Below are 16285 nucleotides of genomic sequence, written 5' to 3'. Positions count from 1 at the left end.
ATGCTCCTGCTGGCCTTCGGGCCGAATATAGATGGACCAAGCGACAGTGGAACAGGTGAGCGCGATGTGTATAGGTGGACTTGATTGATGCAGGATATGTAATCGAAGTGAACAAGCAGACACGGAGCGGATGGTGTCAATTCTGCAAGCAGATGCAAAACAGATGGAACGCTTACCGTTTCGGTTTTGCACCCTCTATAGTGTGAGCCGGCCCTAACTCGTCTGAAAAATAACCCATCACTTTACTGTTTCATGCAATGCTGTATAATTTCTTCCTTTTTTAAAAAGAAGAAGATACAAATTGTGAAAAATAATAAAGGGTAATGCTACTGAATATAATTCTTGGGTACAAGTTATTTCGACTATGGCCTCAATTCATGGAGCATTATCAAACGTTTGCCAAACACTTTATCAAACGTTTGATCATTTACCTCATGTGTAAAATCTCATTTTGAATTCACTAAGGTGTTATATATTTGTTGAACGTTTTATCTGTAAAACATTCACCTTAGTGAATTTAAAATGAGATTTTACCCATGAGGTAAATGATCAAACGTTTGATAAAGTGTTTGATAAACGTTTGATAATGCTCCGTGAATTGAGGCCTATGGCCGGCCCGGTAGTGAGCAGCAAGTTTGATGAACATGGAATATCTAGTTTACAGGAATTTCCCTGTTTTTTTCCTCCTGTAAATTCTACTTTCTATTATAATAGCAAATTAAAGGATTACAAAACCCTTATTGTATTGAATTTTTTTTTGTTCAGTAGATTATAAATTAGTTGCACTCTACAAAAATACATGTTCCCCCTAATAGCTGAAGCCATTTAACTACTTCCCGACCGCCGTATAGACAAATGGCGGCCGGGAAGCAGACGCCGCAAGGACCGCCGTATTGACAAAATGCGGCGGTCCTTGTTTGGGCATGGGCGGAGCGATCGCGTCATCCGTGACGCGATCCTCCGCCTCCGCCTGTCGCCGCTCACTCGCCGCAACATCCCGCCGGCCATACGGAAGCGCCGGCGGGATGTTAACCCGACGATCGCCGCATACAAAGTGTATAATACACTTTGTAATGTTTACAAAGTGTATTATATAGGCTGCCTCCTGCCCTGGTGGTCCCAGTGTCCGAGGGACCACCAGGGCAGGCTGCAGCCACCCTAGTCTGCACCAAGCACACTGATTTTCTCCCCCCCCGCCCCAGATCGCCCACAGCACCCATCAGACCCCCCCTGCCCACCCCCCAGACCCCTGTTTGCACCCAATCACCCCCCTAATCACCCATCAATCACTCCCTGTCACTATCTGTCAACGCTATTTTTTTTTATACCCCCCCTGCCCCCTGCTCCCTCCTGATCACCCCCCCACCCCCCAGATTCTCCCCAGACCCCCCCCCCATGTACTGTATGCATCTATCCCCCCTGATCACCTGTCAATCACCTGTCAATCACCCGTCAATCACCCATCAATCACCCCCTGTCACTGCCACCCATCAATCAGCCCCTAACCTGCCCCTTGCGGGCAATCTGATCACCCCCCCACACCAATAGATCGCCCGCAGATCCGACATCAGATCACCTCCCAAATCCATTGTTTACATCTATTCTCTCCTCTAAACACACACTAATTACCCATCAATCACCCATCAATCACCCCCTATCACCACCTGTCACTTTTACCTATCAGATCAGACCCTAATCTGCCCCTTGCGGGCACCCAATCACCCGCCCACACGCTCAGATTGCCCTCAGACCCCCCCTTATCAACTCACAAGTGCATTCATTACATCTGTTCTTCCCTGTAATAACCCACTGATCACCTGTCAATCACCTGCCAATCACCTATCACCCATCAATCACCCCCTGTCACCCCCTGTCACTGCCACCCATCAATCAGCCCCTAACCTGCCCCTTGCGGGCAATCTGATCACCCACCCACACCATTAGATCGCCCGCAAACCCGCCGTCAGATTACCTCCCAAATGTATTGTTTACATCTGTTATCTTCTCTAAACACCCACTAATTACCCATCAATCACCCATCAATCACCCCCTATCACTGTTACCTATCAGATCAGACCCTAATCTGCCCCTTGCGGGCACCCAATTACCCGCCTACACGCTCAGATTACCCTCAGACCCCCCCTTATCAATTCGCCAGGGCATTATTTACATCTATCCTTCCCTGTAATAACCCACTGATCACCTGTCAATCACCTGCCAATCACCTATCACCCATCAATCACCCCCTGTCACCCCCTGTGACTGCCACCCAACAATCAGCCCCTAACCTGCCCCTTGCGGGCAATCTGATTACCCACCCACACCAATAGATCGCCCGCAGATCCGACATCAGATCACCACCCAAGCGCAGCGTTTACTCTCCTCTAAACACCCACTAATTACCCATCAATCACCCATCAATCACCCCCTATCACCACCTGTCACTGTTACCCATCAGATCAGACCCTAATCTGCCCCTTGCGGGCACCCAATCACCCGCCTACACGCTCAGATTACCCTCAGACCCCCCCTTATCAATTCGCCAGTGCAATATTTACATCTGTTCTCCCCTGTAATAACCCACTGATTACCTGTCAATCACCTGTCAATCACCTATCAATCACCCATCAATCACCCCCTGTCACTGCCACCCATCAATCACCCCCTGTCACTGCCACCCATCAATCACCCGCTGTCACTGCCACCCATCAATCAGCCCCTAACCTGCCCCTTGCGGGCAATCTGATCACCCACCCACACCAATAGATCGCTCGCAGATCCGACGTCCGATCACCTCCCAAGTGCAGTGTTTACATCTGTTCTCTACCCTAAACACCCACTAATTACCCATCAATCACCCCCTGTCACTGCTACCTATCAGATTAGACCCCTATCTGCCCCTAGGGCACTCAATCACCCGCCCACACCCTCAGAATGCCCTCAGACCCCAGCCCTGATCACCTCGCCAGTGCATTGCTTGCATCTATTCCCCCCTCTAATCACACCTTGAGACACACATCAATCACCTCCTGTCACCCCCTAGCACACCTACCCATCAGATCAGGCCCTAATTTGCCCCGTGTGGGCTCCTGATCACTCGGCCAAACCCTCAGATCCCCCTCAGACCCCCTTCCGATCACCTCCCCAGTGCATTAATTGCATCTATTTTCCCCTCTAACCACCCCCTGAGACACCCATCAATCACCTCCTGTCACCCCCCTAGCACTCCTATCCATCAGATCAGGCCCAATACAACCTGTCATCTAAAAGGCCACCCTGCTTATGACCGGTTCCACAAAATTCGCCCCCTCATAGACCACCTGTCATCAAAATTTGCAGATGCTTATACCCCTGAACAGTCATTTTGAGACATTTGGTTTCCAGACTACTGACACGGTTTTGGGCCCGTAAAATGCCAGGGCGGTATAGGAACCCCACAAGTGTCCCCATTTTAGAAAAAAAGACACCCCAAGGTATTCTGTTAGGTGTATGACGAGTTCATAGAAGATTTTATTTTTTGTCAAAAGTTAGCGGAAATTGATTTTTATTGGTTTTTTTTCACAAAGTGTCACTTTCCGCTAACTTTTGACAAAAAATAAAATCTTCTATGAACTTGTCATACACCTAACAGAATACCTTGGGGTGTCTTCTTTCTAAAATGGGGTCACTTGTGGGGTTCCTATACTGCCCTGGCATTTTAGGGGCCCTAAACCGCGAGGAGTATTCTAGAAAACAAATGCCTCAAAATGACCTGTGAATAGGACGTTGGGCCCCTTAGCGCACCTAGGCTGCAAAAAGTGTCACACATGTGGTACCGCCGTACTCAGGAAAAGTAGTATAATGTGTTTTGGGGTGTATTTTTACACATACCCATGTTGGGTGGGAGAAATTTCTATGTAAATGGACAATTGTGTGTAAAAAAATCAAACAATTGTCATTTACAGAGATATTTCTCCCACTTAGCATGGGTATGTGTAAAAATACACCCCAAAACGCATTATACTACTTCTCCTGAGTACGGCGGTACCACATGTGTGGCACTTTTTTACACCCTAAGTACGCTAAGGGGCCCAAAGTCCAATGAGTACCTTTAGGATTTCACAGGTCATTTTGCGACATTTGGTTTCAAGACTACTCCTCACGGTTTAGGGCCCCTAAAATGCCAGGGCAGTATAGGAATCCCACAAATGACCCCATTCTAGAAAGAAGACACCCAAAGGTATTCCGTACGGAGTATGGTGAGTTCATAGAAGATTTTATTTTTTGTCACAAGTTAGCGGAAAATGACACTTTGTGAAAAAAAACTATTAAAATCAATTTCCGCTAACTTGTGACAAAAAAATAAAAACTTCTATGAACTCACCATACTCCTAACGGAATACCTTGGGGTGTCTTCTTTCTAAAATGGGGTCATTAGTGGGGTTCCTATACTGCCCTGGCATTTTAGGGGCCCTAAACCGCGAGGAGTAGTCTTGAAACAAAAATGACCTGTGAAATCCTAAAGGTACTCATTGGACTTTGGGCCCCTTAGTGCAGTTAGGGTGCAAAAAAGTGCCACACATGTGGTATCGCCGTACTCGGGAGAAGTAGTATAATGTGTTTTGGGGTGTATTTTTACACATACCCATGCTGGGTGGGAGAAATACCTCTGTAAATGACAATCTTTTGATTTTTTTTACACACAATTGTCCATTTACAGAGGTATTTCTCCCACCCAGCATGGGTATGTGTAAAAATACACCCCAAAACACATTGTACTACTTCTCCCGAGTATGGCGATACCACATGTGTGGCACTTTTTTGCACCCTAACTGCGCTAAAGGGCCCAAAGTCCAATGAGTACCTTTAGGATTTCACAGGTCATTTTGAGAAATTTCGTTTCAAGACTACTCCTCACGGTTTAGGGCCCCTAAAATGCCAGGGCAGTATAGGAACCCCACAAATGACCCCATTTTAGAAAGAAGACACCCCAAGGTATTCCGTTAGTAGTATGGCGAGTTCATAGAAGATTTTATTTTTTGTCACAAGTTAGCGGAAAGTGATTTTAATTGTGTTTTTTCACAAAGTGTCATTTTCCGCTAACTTTTGACAAAAAATAAAATCTTCTATGAACTCACCATACTCCTAACGGAATACCTTGGGGTGTCTTCTTTCTAAAATAGGGTCATTTGTGGGGTTCCTATACTGCCCTGGCATTTTAGGGGCCCTAAACCGTGAGGAGTAGTCTTGAAACGAAATTTCTCAAAATGACCTGTGAAATCCTAAAGGTACTCATTGGACTTTGGACCCTTTAGCGCAGTTAGGGTGCAAAAAAGTGCCACACATGTGGTATCGCCGTACTCAGGAGAAGTAGTATAATGTGTTTTGTGGTGTATTTTTACACATACCCATGCTGAGTGGGAGAAAGATCTCTGTAAATGGACAATTGTGTGTAAAAAAAATTAACAAATTGTCATTTACAGAGATATTTCTCCCACCCAGCATGGGTATGTGTAAAAATACACCCCAAAACACATTATACTACTTCTCCTGAGTACGGCAATACCACATGTGTGGCACTTTTTGCAGCCTAACTGCGCTAAGGGGTCCAAAGTCCAATGAGCACCTTTAGGCTTTACAGGGGTGCTTACAATTTAGCACCCCCCAAAATGTCAGGACAGTAAACACACCCCACAAATGACCCCATTTTGGAAAGTAGACCCTTCAAGGTATTCAGAGAGGGGCATGGTGAGTCCGTGGCAGATTTCATTTTTTTTTTGTCGCAAGTTAGAAGAAATGGAAACTTTTTTTTTTTTTTTTCTCACAAAGTGTCATTTTCCGCTTACTTGTGACAAAAAATAATATCTTCTATGAACTCACTATGCCTCTCAGTGAATACTTTGGGATGTCTTCTTTCCAAAATGGGGTCATTTGGGGGGTATTTATACTATCCTGGAATTCTAGCCCCTCATGAAACATGACAGGGGGTCAGAAAAGTCAGAGATGCTTGAAAATGGGAAAATTCACTTTTTGCACCATAGTTTGTAAACGCTATAACTTTTACCCAAACCAATAAATATACACTGAATGGGTTTTTTTTCATCAAAAACATGTTTGTCCACATTTTTCGCGCTGCATGTATACAGAAATTTTACTTTATTTGAAAAATGTCAGCACAGAAAGTTAAAAAAATCATTTTTTTGCCAAAATTCATGTCTTTTTTGATGAATATAATAAAAAGTTAAAATCGCAGGAGCAATCAAATAGCACCAAAAGAAAGCTTTATTAGTGACAAGAAAAGGAGCCAAAATTCATTTAGGTGGTAGGTTGCATGAGCGAGCAATAAACCGTGAAAGCTGCAGTGGTCTGAATGGAAAAAAAGTGGCCGGTCCTTAAGGGGTAGAAAGCCCTAGGTCCTTAAGGACCAGGGGATTTAGCAATGATCGGTGCTGTGTGGGCTCTACAGCCTGCAGCACCGATCAGGAATGTGGCAGGGAGATCAGACTTCCCCCCTTTTTTCCCCACTGGGGAGATGTCCTGCAGGGGGGGTCTGATTGCCGCCGGCTACTATTGATTTGCGGGGGGGCTCCTCAAAGCCCCCCTCCGCAGCATTTTCCGGGCTCCCCTGCTTTCCCTCCCTCTCCCTTCTCCTCTGAGCGGCGCAGGACGGATATCCGTCCTGCCCCTGATAGGATAGGCTTCTGCCTATCAGATGCCGGCGATCCCCGGCCAATCAGAGGCCGGGGATCGACGATCTACGTCACGGCGCTGCTGCGCAGTAGCGCCGTGTGATGTAAACAGCGGGGATTCCTTCCCCGCGTGTTTACATTATGCGTGCGAGCCGCGATCGGCGGCTCGCACACTGTTCACGGAGGCAGTCTCTGTGCACTGACATGGAAAGGCCGCTCGATCGAGCAGCCATTTCCATGCTATACCACTAACGACCGTGCAGGAGAGTATTGACGTGTATGCACGTCAATACTGTTCACAGCATGTTTTGTATAACCGTCAATACAGCTAGGGAGGTTAAAATACACTTAGAATAAAATAATTCTTAGCAAAATGTACCACCCAAAGAAAGCCTAATTGGTGGCAAAAAAAACAAGCTATAGATCATTTTGTTGCAATAAGTAGTGATAAAGTTCTTGGTGAATGGATGGGAGGAGCACCGAAGGGTAAAAATTGCTCTGGTCCATAAGGGGAAAAAACCCTTAGTGGTGAACTGGTTACAGCACACCTGAAGTGAGAAGTATATGAAGTGAGAGGGATAAGGAGGCAAACATATTTATTTCCTTTTAAACAATGCTGATTGCCTGTTTGTCCTGCTGATCCTCTGCTTCTGATCCTTTTAGCCATACACCCTGAACAAGCATGCAGATCAGGTGTTTCTGACTGAAGTCTGACTGGATTAGCTGCATGCTTGTTTCAAGTGTGTGATTCAGACCCTACGTCAGCTAAAGAGATCCGCAGGAAATACATATGGCAGCCTTTATATACCTTCAGGTCAGGTGTACTTAAAGCTGCAGTGGCCAATTTAATGAAAAATTTACTGGTCTTTAGGGGGGTTTAACACTACAGTCCTCAAGTGGTTAATTAGGAAACATCAGCAGATGCTCTGTAAGGGCTTGTTCACGCTAAGGGAGTTTTCAGGATTTTTTTCCTTTTTGAATAAGATTATCAGTACATCAGTACAGGTAACTGACCCACATAACACACACGGCCATAGACTTACATGACTTCCGGTCTGCTGCACGTCGACACAGATACGCGTGGTAACAAAGTTTTGGAAGCACGTCCAGTTGTGGACTTCAGGCGCACCGTCCCTTGGTAATATGAATTTATCCATAGATTTTCATTACACTAGCATTAAGCTCCAGCAACATTTGAACTCTGGATTTACGATGTCTCCCCATCACATAAAGTCTGTGGTATGTGATGGTTTAACAAACAAGTGGTCTTATCCATTTGTCATAAATTACCTAGCATCCCTGTGAGACCCTCCTGAAGTTGTAATTAGGGCGTCCAATGACATTTGTTTATATTTGCAAAATAATATTTCTACTCTGAATGTCCAGTGTACATAAACTGTGGGTTTTGACATCTTGTTAATGTAGGAAAGATGGAAGTCTGAAGAAGGCATATTAACCGAAAGCTTACTTTTTATATTTCTCTAAGTTAGCCAATAAATGGTATCCTGATTCAAAACTTTTTGCTTTTACTGATACTAACACATGCAACACTCTACTACTGGCATATTTTAAGAGGGTCAGTAATGGCTTTCTTCTGGCAACTTGACCATGTAGCCCATTTGCCATCAACTGCCTAGTTATTGTGCATCTTGAATCATCTACATCACTTTTCTGTAGAGATACCTTGATGTCAGCTGAAGTTATAGGTGGCCTTTTCTTTCCATCTCAAATAATTCTACCAGCAGTTCTGGCTGAATTTTTTGTTGGTCTACCTGCTAATGACTTGGTGTCAACTAAACTCCTAAATTTTCACCTTATGAGAGTTTGGGGTGGCCTGGATTGGGTGTCCACACATATTTGCATATTCTGGCAATGCTGCGGCCTTAGTCCCGCTCAATCTGTCAGCATTCATCAACTGTGGTGCATGGCAATGGCATATTCTGGTTTCCTCCCCTTGTCCTCAGTAATTGAACAATAGGGGAGGCAAACACCAGGAGATGCCAAACACCATAGTGAATTAATGCTGCCACCCAAGTGAGAGTGAATGGAGCTAAAGATATGTGAGTTATTAGGGTATTTGAGTAAGTGCAGATAACCCATTTACAGTGGCATGCGACTGTTTGAGCAACCTTGTTAATCGTCATGATTTTCCTGTATAAATTATATATATTGATTGTTACAATAAAAAATGTCAGTTAAATATATCATATAGGAAATGAAGTGTATTGGATTTACAGAAAGTGTGCAATAATTGTTTAAACAAAATTAGGCAGGTGTATAAATTTGGGCACCACAAAAAATAAATTAAATCAATATTTAGTAGATCCTCCTTTTGCAGAAATTACAGCCTCTAAATGCTTCCAGTAGGTTCCAATGAGAGTCTGGACCAGGTTTAGTTGAAAGTATTTTTGACCATTCCTCTTCACAAAGCATCTCTAGTACATTCAGGTTTGATTGCTTCCAAGCATGGACAGCTCTCTTTAACTCACACCACAGATGTTCAATTATATTCAGGTCTGGGGACTGAGATGGCCATTCCAGAACGTTGTACTTGTTCCTCTAATTGAATGCCTTAGTGGATTTTGAGCAGTGTTTAGGGTCCTTGTCTTGTTGAAAGATCCAACCCCGGTGCAGCTTCAGCTTTGTCAATGATTCCTGGACATTGGTCTCCAGAATCTGCTGCTACTGAGTGGAATCCATGTGTCCCTCAACTTTGACAAGATTCCCAGTCCCTGGACTGGCCACACAGCCTCACAGCATGATGGAACCACCACCATATTTTACTGTAGGTAGCAGGTGTTTTTCTTGGAATGCTATGTTGTTTTTCCTCCATGCATAACACCCCTTGTTATGCCCAAATAACTCAATTTTAGTTTCATCAGTCCATAGCACCTTATTCCAAAATGAAGCAGGCTTGTCCAAATGTGCTTTAGCACACCTCAATCGGCTCTGTTTGTATTGTGGGCGGAGAAAAGGCTTCCTCTGCATCACTCTCGCATACAACATCTCCTTGTGTAAAGTGCGCTGAATGGTTGAAAGATGCACAGTGACTCCATCTGCAGCAAGATTATGTTGTAGGTCTTTGGTGCTGGTCTGATAGGTTAACTCTGACTTTTCTCTCCATTCGTCGCTTCTGTTTATCCGAGATTTTTCTTAGTCTGCCACTTTGAGCCTTAACTTAAACTGAGCCTGTGGTCTTCCATTTCCTCAATATGTTCCTACCTGTGGAAACAGACAACTGAAATCTCTGAGACAGCTTTCTGTATCATTCCCCTAAACCATGATGGTGAATAATCTTTGTCTTCAGGCCATTTGAGAGTTGTTTTGAGACCCCCATGCTGCTAATCTTCAGAGAAAATTAAAAGAGGAGGGAAACTTACAATTGACCCCCTTAAATACTATTTCTTATAATTGGATTCACCTGCATATGTAGGCCAGGAGTCATTGAGCTTACCAAGCCAATTTGAATACCAATAATTAGTTCTAAAGGTTTTGGAATCAATAAAATGACCACAGTGCCCAAATTTATGCACCTGGCTAATTTTATTTAAACAACTATTGAACACTTTCTGTAAATCCAATAAACTTAATTTCACTTTTCAAGTATCACTGTCTGTGTCTCCTATATGATATATTTAATTGACATTTTTTGTCATAACAACAGGAAAATCACGATGATTAACAAGGTTGCCCAAACTTTCGCATTCCACTGTAAGTCAGGCCAGGAGTAATTTACTAGGATAAGGTTCACTACTGGGGAGATACATCCAATGATGTTATTTAGGAGTCATGCTGCTAAATTATGTAATTTGGGGTACATGTTCATTAAACTATTTTGGAGATATGCTCATACTGCCTATTTATGTAATTTGAGGAAAAGTTTACTTAGTTCTGTTATTTGAGGGATATGCTGCTAACTTATATTATTTGAAGCACATGCTGCCTAATGATGCTAGTTCTCTTTATCATTTATCACCACTATTATCATTACATTTGTTAATTTATGAGTAATACTACTACAAAAACATTATTGATTTTGTTTCATCTGTTATGGGAGGAGGTCCATGGGGAGGAGATGGGTGACACCATAAGTTCCCACACCAGTTTACGCCAACCCTAGTGACCCTCTGTTAGAAAGTTAAGGTCAAATATATTTTTTTAGTTAGGAAGGTAGTTTCATGCTGGTTGAAGGGTTTTGTCCTGTGTAGAGCTTAAGTTTATGCTTCTGGCATTCAGGGAAAGACTTTTGGTAGTAAGGAGGTAATCATTAAGGGAGGAGGCAAGGGTTAAGCATCAGGAATGGTCTTACATTAAAGGGGAAGATTATAGCAAGTTGAATGGGGGGAAAGGGGGAGGGGGTGGTAATGCCAAAAATGCAGATGAAAAAAGGTTTGTACTCCCAAAATATGAACTGAGCCCAACTATATGATGAAAAGCAGTGTGTTGCACTGAAACAAGACAAAATACCTCTCCCTCCCTTTCTTGGTAGGTTTTTACTGAGATCCAACAAATAAGAATCACTTATATCTCAATAATGTTAGTTTATGTCTTGCACCTTCTAATGGGATTACAACTGTACTTGATAGACATGCTCAATTTAGGAGGACGGTGCCTCCCGTGAGAATCAGTCATTAAAAAAACTGGCACGTCCTTATGAACTTAAACTTTATTCAAGATGAGAAACCCAGAAGCCAATGTTTTGAGACCAAGCCCGGTCCCTTTATCAAGGCAAGATTGCTAAATTGCATTGTTTCAAAAATTAGAAAATAACAATAGACAAACAGATATGAACCAAAATTATCATATGAAAGTGCTACCACAAGTGTAATAAAGCTGTACAAGCCTCTGCTTTGCTGTGTTATGACCCTATGGGAACCATGGGGGTGTGGGACAAATGCAGATATACATGAAAGCAGAGCCAGCACCAATGACATCCACAAAATTAGACTACGTTCTTTAAAAAAATATCTACATAGATAATGAATGTGGAGCACGTGACATCATGATACACTATCAGTTTGCCAGGGATGTGGTGACAAAAGTACCATGCCTCTATCAACTAACCAGTGACATGCTCATAGGTGGCTAATTACTCTGTTCTACTACAAGCACCAAATGCCTGAAGTGATGGAAATCAAGAAAATGATATCTGTCTGTTGCTCAGAACCATATCAAAAACAAAAGATACCAAGAAAAGGCCAGGGAAAGCCGACCATACTAAATTCTCACCATACTCATTTTTTAGTATTTATATAGCGCTGATGTCTTCCACAGTGTATATATTGTCTTGTCACTTAAATGTCCCTCTAAGGGGCTTACATCTAATCCCTACCATAGTCCTATGTCTATGTATGTATTATGTAGATAATGTATTGTAGTCTACAGCCAATTTAGGGGAAGACAATTAACTTATCTGTATATTTTTGGAATTTGAGAGGAAACCGGAGTGCCAAGAGGAAACCCACGTAGACACAGGGAGAACATACAAATACCGTGCAGATAGTGGTTGGGATTCAACCCCCCCACGCGGCTGGGATTCAAACTGGGGACCCAGTGCTGCAAGGCGAGAGTGCTAACCACTACGCCACCGTGCTGCCCTATTAATGAGAACAATGCTGGTAGGAGAATCAGAGATACACACGGGGAAGTTTCTGGGGAAAAATCTCTATTTTTTAGATGTGTGCCATTGAACAATCTTGCCTTGATAAAAGGACTGGTCATGGTCCAAAATGTCGGCTTCTGGGTTTCTTGTTGTCCTGAATAAAGTTTAATTTCTAAGGAAGTACCAGTTTTTTGATCATTTGTATCTCAGTATAGACAGCTTTTGTTTAAAATTTGCACTTGCTGGTAATGATGAGCCAACATTTCGCATCTTCGTAATTACGACACACAATTTTCAATTTTTACACAAAATTGTAGTTTGTAGTTATCAGAAAATTCATAATTTCACATGTAAAAAAATCACACGAAGTTACAGGTAACACGAAATCGCAATTTCATGTTTTATATAAGAATTCATCCTGAAAAATACTCGTAATACCAAAAATGTCATCACAAAACCAATTATAATGACAAAAATTTGTGCATGGGTGAAATTATGCAAAAACACGCAAGCAACTGGCAGTTTCAAACGTTTTCCTGTCATTTGGAGAAAAGCAATATTAATTGGTTCACAGGACCTCTATAAAAGTTTGTTGAGCAAATCAGTTTGCCACATCAGTAGATCTGAAGCCAAAGGCAGCATTTACTTTGTGTATAAATGTGAAAACATTCTGGCTGATTAACACTGTTCAAAAATATTTGCATGAATTGTGTTTGTTATTACAGATGAAGAACATTTTTTGAAGATGAAAAAGAGTTCAGAATTTGTCCTCACAGGGCTTACAAACAAGGCTGAGCTTAAGATTCCTCTAGTTGTCCTATTTTCTGCTTGTTTACATCACAACTATGATCAGTAAAACCGGCAATGTTACTCTAACTATTGTGGACAGGCATCTTCACAAGCCCATGTACCTGAGCAAGCTTTTGTTTGTGGACATTACCTATTCTTCATCTGTCACCCCTAAAATGCTGAGGAACTTTTTAAGTGAAACCAGGACCATCTCTCTTGTTGGTTGTGCCCGTTAAGTGTATTTCTTTGGGTCTTTTGGAACCATTGAATGCCTTCTTCTTGGAGTTGTGGCCTATGATCGGTATGTGGCTATCTGCAGTCCATTGTTATATAGAATTAATATGAGTGACATCTTGTGCCTCCGTATGGTGGTTGCTGCTTATTTTGGAGGCCTGGTTAATGCTCTTGTGCACACTGTACTGATGTTCCAACTTAACTTCTACAGGTCCAACATTATTGATCATTTCTTCTGTGACCTTCCACCACTTTATAAGCTGTCCTGTTCTGATGTATCCATGAACGTAGCTATTCTGACGTTATTAGCAGGCCTGGTCACCACAAGCTGCCTAATCCTCATCCTTATCTCATATGCCAACATTATTCTGGCTATTTTGATGATCCAGTCAACCCAGGGCAAATATAAAAGCTTCAACACATGTGCCTCTCATATGACCACACTACAGTCAGCATCTTCTATGGGGCTGTCTTCTTTTTGTATTTTCACCCCTCCTCTAGCTATGCACTGCAGCAGGACAGAGTGGCATCAGTCTTCTATAGTATACTTATACCGATGCTAAACCCTCTGATTTATAGTTTTAGGAATGCTGAGGTTACTAATGCTTTAAAGAGTTATTTGAAATATTTTAAAGAGACTCTGTAACAAAATTTGTTCTAATGTGGTCTGTTGCACAATCACTGTAATATCTCTGTTATATAATTTAATGTTCTTTCCTTTGCCAGCTTTGTCGGCTCAGGCAGGAATGTGCTGCTCTACTGTGATAGGGAGAAGCTATGCACACCCCCTCCACACCCCCTGCCGGCTCTGTATGCTGCGTGTATGACTCACAGACAGCGCTTCTCTGAACCTGTCACATTCTAGTTAGCAGCCATGTTTTTTGTTTGTAAACACTGCCTAAAACTGGCAATTACAAGCCAGGATTGCAGACGGGAGTGGCAGAAACACCAAAGAGGGGCCCAGGAGAACACAATGAATAGAATGGTATGCTTTTTTTGTAAGAATTTTAGAGTACAGATTCTCTTTAAGAGCTAACACATCTGAAAATGAACCTATCATTCTACTTTGATATGCAATTCTGTATAATGTGTTTCTTTTTAAATGAACGATAAAATAGTGATAAATAATACATGGTTACTGTATGCTATTGAATATAATTCTTGGGTACAAGTTATTTCAACAATGAACAGTAGTAATGGTCATGTCTAGGAGAAGCATGGGATTTGTTTGGTCAGCTGATGATTAGCAAAGCTCTTATTTGCTGTGATCACATCTTGCTTAAACACATGATCATGACTAACAAAACACACACTTACATATCTATCACCTGACCAAACTGATCACCTGCTTCTCCATGAGTTCTCCTAGACATGACCATCACTAATGACCAGTGATGAGCAGAAATGATGAACATGGAAAATAGTTCACAGAGATTTTCCCATTTTGCGCCTGTAAATTTTGCTTTCCATTAACATAGCAAAATAAGGGACTGGGTTTGTAAATGTATACACTACTCATATTGTAGTCGAGTATTTATTTTTGGTTCAGTAGATAGTGAGTTATTTAAAGAGAATCTGTATTTAAAAAATGCAGCATAAAAAAACATACCTATGTGTTCGGGGAAATCTCCTATTCCCCTCTGTCCTAATTTCGGCCCTCCCCGCCACATTAAACATCATAAAAAACTGTTTTATAAAGTTTGTTTACAAACAAAAAAAAATGGCCGCCAAAACCGGAAGTAGGTCAGTCTGCTGGACATCTCAGCACGAGAGGAGCTCAGGTTAGAGCATGTGCTGTATGCCCTCTCGTGCTGCTGGAACCATAATCAGCTGCCTTCTCTGAGCCAGCTGTTTACACATCCTACGTTCTCAGCGTGTTCTGTGAGGTGGAGAAGGGAGGGGTGGTGCGGAGACAGAGAGTGAGTGTGACAGGCAGAGGCTGTGAAACAAAGATTATGCATTGTAACCTCACAAGTATTGCAGCCAGACGTATAGTGTGAAGTCAGTATTTACCTTCTCCCCCCTGCCGCTGTGATCCAATGAAGTGTGACAGGCTAGTTCATCAGAGCCTGCAGCTCGTTACACAGGCTCTCCCAGCCTCTGCCTGTCACACTCTCTGTCTCCGCAGCTCCCTCACTCATCTACCTCACAGAAACAAAGCTAAGAGAACGGAGGTGCAATGTAAATACACCACACGGGAGGGCATGGAAGGGGCGTGCATAGCATGTATTCATTACTGACTGAGGAGACAGCCCCTTCCAGAAAGAAGGCGACAAAACCGACAGAATGAAGATACATTGAGTTATTTCACAGAGGGGGCATGTAAAAAATGTTGCAGTAAGCCAGATCACATTAGAATATGTATAGGAACTTGTAGGATAGAAGAAAAAGAGATGAAAATTTTGTTACAGAGTCTCTTTAAACTCTGCAAACAATTTATTTGACCCCCTAATAGTTAAAGCTATTTGAAGTACACCTAAACTGAGAGGGATATGGAGGCTGCCACTTTTATTTCCTTTAAAACAATACTAGTTGCCTCGCTGTCCTGCTGCTCTATTTTGCTGCAGTGGTGTCTGAATCACACAGACAAGCATGTGGTTAATCCAGTCAGACTTTAGTCAGAAACATCTGATCTGCATGCTTGTTCAGGGTCTATGGCTAAAGGTATTAAGCTGGCCATACACTTACAGATTTACCAATGAGACAAGGCACCAAAGTAGGGTAAAAACATGTAAAAGTGCTCCACAAAGCAACATGTTTGGCAGGTTCAATCCCACTTCATCAGGCAGTAAACGGAGTAAAAAAAAAAGCTTAGGCCAGTCTAAAGGTGCCCATACATGGTACAATAAAAACATTCAATTTTCCCATTTATTCATCCAAAACGATCAGATTTATTTTTTTCGATCAAGAAAAAAAATGATTATACCATTTTTTTCAATAAAAATCTGATCAGACATGTTGGAAAAATCTGTATATTCGATCTAATGGGATA

General features: G+C 42.4%; 1 pseudogene; it reads left to right on the top strand.

Moving 5' to 3' along the window:
• The first annotated feature begins 13015 nt into the window (after window positions 1-13015).
• Window positions 13016-13939, top strand: LOC137536662 (olfactory receptor 5AP2-like; annotated as a pseudogene).
• The last annotated feature ends 2346 nt before the right edge of the window (window positions 13940-16285 follow it).

Source organism: Hyperolius riggenbachi, chromosome 10, assembly GCF_040937935.1.
Source record: "Hyperolius riggenbachi isolate aHypRig1 chromosome 10, aHypRig1.pri, whole genome shotgun sequence".
Lineage (NCBI taxonomy): Eukaryota > Metazoa > Chordata > Amphibia > Anura > Hyperoliidae > Hyperolius > Hyperolius riggenbachi.
Note: the sequence above shows the minus strand (reverse complement) of the source record. Positions and strands in the feature narration are given on the sequence as shown.